Genomic DNA, 4,276 nt, shown 5'->3' with positions numbered 1-4,276 from the left:
TCTTATTTTATTTATTTTTTTTTTTTTGTGTGTGTGTGTGTGTGTGTGTGTCTTTTTTAAATGTTTGGTCAAGTCAACATTCTGATTTAAGAGAAAATTGTCACTCACTCCAAGATTGAGTTAAGTAATAATTTCTTTAGGTCAAAATTAATGTGAAAAAGTGTATTAAATTTGTTATTTTTTGCCCATTCATTCATTGATTCATTAATTTGTGTGTTAAGGGAGAGTACTCTTGTAAAAAATCATTCATTCATTCCTTGAGTTTGTAGGAGTGAGTGAAATAATTTATTCCTAATGTAATTTAATACCCAAATGAAGGAGGGATGTTTGTGAACTAATGTTTCTCCCTCTCTCCCTCTCTCCCTGTCTCCCTAACAGCTAGCCCACCTTGAAGTCCGGCGGGGCTCACGGTAAGTCTTGTGTTCTGTTCCTATAAACTGGTGGATATATTTGTTATATATATATTAGTCATTACTTGTACAATGACGACACTTTCAGATGACACAAATTTCCATCTTAATTTAATTGTATCCCTCCTCTCCTCCATGTCTCCTCTCCACCAATTATACCTACATCCACAAGTCCTCCACCTTTTCCTATGAGACTTTCCTCCACTAATTATACCTCATTTCCAACCACAGATGTTCCACTTTTCCTATGAATGTGTCCATCTCTTAATCCACTCAAAATAATCTTTTTTTTTCCCTCTCAGAAGCTAACTTAGTAATTACAAGTTTTTCCATCACAGTGTTGCAGTGTTGCAGTGTTGCAGTGTTGCAGATCTTCACCCAAACAAGGGGAGTATTGTTTTTTTGTGTTTTGTATATATATATATTTTTGTGGGGGGGAGGGGGTCTGGGGATAGCTATCTGCGGTGTGCGTCTGTGCGTGCGTCTGTGTGTGCGTCTGTGTGTGCGTCTGCGTGTGCATCTGTGCACGTGCGTCTGTGTGCGTGCGTCTGTGTGTATGTCTTTTTTTTGGTTGTGTGTGTATGAATTTTTTTTTGGTATAAATATATAGGTGGCAGGCCATAGTGTTAGGATATTTGACAGATTAATATAGAAGATAGTTTAAGTTAGTTATTAATATAGAAGATGGTTTAAGTTAGTTAAGGGTTAAGTGAGGCATAGAGAGAGAGAGAGAGAGAGAGAGAGAGGGGAAGACAGATATTAATAGAATTAGCTTATATTTTTTTTAGGGTTTTAAGTAAGTATCTAGGTGGCAGGTCAGAATGATATAATATTTGACACAGATTAATATAGAAGATGGTTTTAAGTTAGTATATATGAAAGGGTTAAGTGAGGCATAGAGAGAGAGAGATAGGGTTATTAGTAGGATGACAGGAGTATATATCAAAGGGTTAAGTGAGGCATAGAGAGAGAGAGAGAGAGAGAGAAAGGGTTATTAATAGGATGACAGGAGTATATATGAAAGGGTTAAGTGAGGCATAGAGAGAGAGAGAGAAAGGGTTATTAATAGGATGACAGGAGTATATATCAAAGGGTTAAGTGAGGCATAGAAAGGGTTATTAATAGGATTAGGATGACAGGGTGTATGAATGTTTAACTCAGATTATATTGAAAGTTTATTTCTTTATAATCTGAGTGTATGGCATGTTGAGTATTAGTATGTTATTTTTGTAGTGGTGGTAGTGGTGTTGGGACGTATGAATGATATTTTTTTTTTTTTTTTTTTGGTGGGGGGGGGCAAGGGGGGTATATATATATAGTGTTATATAGATATTTTTTTTTTTTTTCCCCAGATCTTTGGTAAGAGATCTGGGGATTATGTATGTATGTATGTCTAGCCAGTATTTTGGTAAGATACTGGCTAGTGAGTGTGTGTGTGTGTGTGTGTGTGTGTGTGTGTGTGTACGCGCGCGCGTGTGTGTGTGTGTGTGCAGTTTTTTTTTTAGGTTAGGTTAATTAGTTAAATAAATAAATAAGAGCATAGATATTAGTAATAATAAGAAAATTTGATATTAGTAATAAAAGAGGGTAAATAAATAAATAAATAAATAATATAGGAAGATTTATCAGGGGGGGGTACCTTAAGGGGGGGGTTGATGGCAGAAGGGGGGGTACCTATAGCATACTAGAGAGAGGGGGGGGGGTGAGGAAGCTGTAATAATAAAAAAAATAATAAAAAAAATTTGAGGGTAAATAAATAAATAAATAAAAATACGAGTAGGAATATATATCAGGTGCCGGTAGCAGAAGGGGGGGTACCTATAGCATACTAGAGAGAGGGGGGGGGTGAGGAAGCTGTATGAATGATGAGTAGACTAGGGGGGTCAGGGTGGGTAATATATAATAATTTGTGTAATATTTCAACATTTGTTATATCGACATACATACTGACACTTTTCTCCCAGACAGATAAGCCTGGCTGGTGAGACAGAGGGGGAGTGGCTCTCTATTTCATTATGTAAGTGATATGAGGTGACATGAGGTCGTCTGGCCAGCTGTGACCCTGTACATGTGATAGGCTTCGAATTTATTGTAATTGTTATAGTGTGTGTGTGTTTGTTTGTTTGTTAGTATACTGTGAATTATAATGTTTGCTTAATATTTCTCATGAATTAACAAAAAAAGCACAATTTTATTAATATTTCTGTTTATTTATTGTAAACAAGACTTTTGTATACCAGTTTTTGTTGAATAAATCTATAGTTATTAACATTATACTCTTTTGAAACCTCCTACAGTGAGAGAGTGTCACAGGAAGGAGTAAACAGATATTGCTGTATATATATATATTTTTTTTTATGTAGGAAGGACACTGGCCAAGGGAAACAAAAATCTAATGAAAAAAAAAGGCCCACTGAAATGTCAGTCCCATAAAAGGGTCAAAGCAGTGGTCAAAAATTGATGAATAAGTGTGTTGAAACCTCCCTCTTGAAGGAATTGAAGTCATAGGAAGGTAGAAATACAGAAGCAGGCAGGGAGTTCCAGAGTTTACCAGAGAAAGGGATGAATGATTGAGAATACTGGTTAACTCTTGCGTTAGAGAGGTAGACAGAATAGGAGTGAGAGAATGAGAAGACTGGTTAACTCTTGCGTTAGAGAGGTAGACAGAATAGGAGTGAGAGAATGAGAAGACTGGTTAACTCTTGCATTAGAGAGGTAGACAGAATAGGAGTGAGAGACTGAGAATACTGGTTAACTCTTGCATTAGAGAGGTAGACAGAATAGGAGTGAGAGAATGAGAATACTGGTTAACTCTTGCATTAGAGAGGTAGACAGAATAGGAGTGAGAGACTGAGAAGACTGGTTAACTTTTGCATTAGAGAGGTAGACAGAATAGGAGTGAGAGAATGAGAATACTGGTTAACTCTTGCATTAGAGAGGTAGAGAGAATAGGAGTGAGAGAATGAGAAGACTGGTTAACTTTTGCATTAGAGAGGGGGACAGAATAGTGGTAAAAGAAAGAAGAAAGTTGTGCAGGGATATCATAGGAGGGGAGGCATGCAGTTAGCAAGATCAGAAGAACAGTTAGAATGAAAATAGCGGTAGAAGACAGATAGATATGCAACACTGCGGTGGTGAGGGAGAGGCTGAAGACACTCAGTTAGAGGAGAGGGACTGATGAGACGAACAGCTTGATAACAGGCTTTCTCCACAGTAAGCCTACCCAAATATAATCAGAATGTAGCCTCTTGTTTCAGGCCTACTTTGCAGTATTTCAGGGTACATGTGGGTTTAATAGCTCAGTAAGACGCAGGATCTACCAGCATAGGGCATAAATAATCATTTTGACGTATTTGAGCTTATAAAGTCAGTTTGTTTACAAAATTACATTCGCTGCCTCAATTTCGTCTTCGGCTACAACTTGCAATATATGTTTTGTTTTGTTTTTAGATATATTTAATATTTTATCGTTTTTTTTTGTATTAGATTATTCTTTTTTAAGCTTTTAGAAATATATAGTGTCAAATTTCTCAGTTGGCATTTTTGAATTTGTTTACTTTTCGGCTCTAAATCAGAATCGACTTTTTAGTATGGGTTATTACAAGTTTTTTGTGTTATTATGTTAATTAAGGTATTTTAACAATATATGGAAATGGAGGCAATCGATAATTTTCACTTGTTATTTATACATGACTTGACCTTATATAAATTAGAAAAAAACCCAAATATATGGTATTGTAAGGGCCTCTCAAAAAAAAACCTCTTTAAAAACAATTCAACATTTTTAGAAATCATAAAATCTAACTTAGACTCGGAAATAAAAGAAATATTAGAATTCTCTCAATACAACGGATCCTCATAGTGCT

The 4,276-nt window shown here is 35.9% G+C and overlaps 1 long non-coding RNA gene across 7 annotated transcripts in view; it reads left to right on the top strand.

The window, feature by feature from the left end:
- The window catches only part of LOC135097400 (uncharacterized), a 6,934-nt gene extending 5,783 nt beyond the window's left edge, over positions 1 to 1,151 (top strand). For 4 of the 7 annotated variants that reach the window (XR_010265663.1, XR_010265662.1, XR_010265657.1 and 1 more), the window contains 2 exons: positions 379 to 410; positions 749 to 1,151. This is a non-coding gene — a long non-coding RNA (uncharacterized LOC135097400). The remainder of the gene's footprint in view (positions 1 to 378; positions 411 to 748) is intronic. The other 3 variants (XR_010265658.1, XR_010265660.1, XR_010265659.1) reach the window with 2 other exon arrangements.
- Positions 1,152 to 4,276: the final 3,125 nt, after the last annotated feature.

Source organism: Scylla paramamosain, unplaced genomic scaffold, assembly GCF_035594125.1.
Source record: "Scylla paramamosain isolate STU-SP2022 unplaced genomic scaffold, ASM3559412v1 Contig19, whole genome shotgun sequence".
Classification (NCBI taxonomy): Eukaryota; Metazoa; Arthropoda; class Malacostraca; order Decapoda; family Portunidae; genus Scylla; species Scylla paramamosain.
Note: the sequence above shows the minus strand (reverse complement) of the source record. Positions and strands in the feature narration are given on the sequence as shown.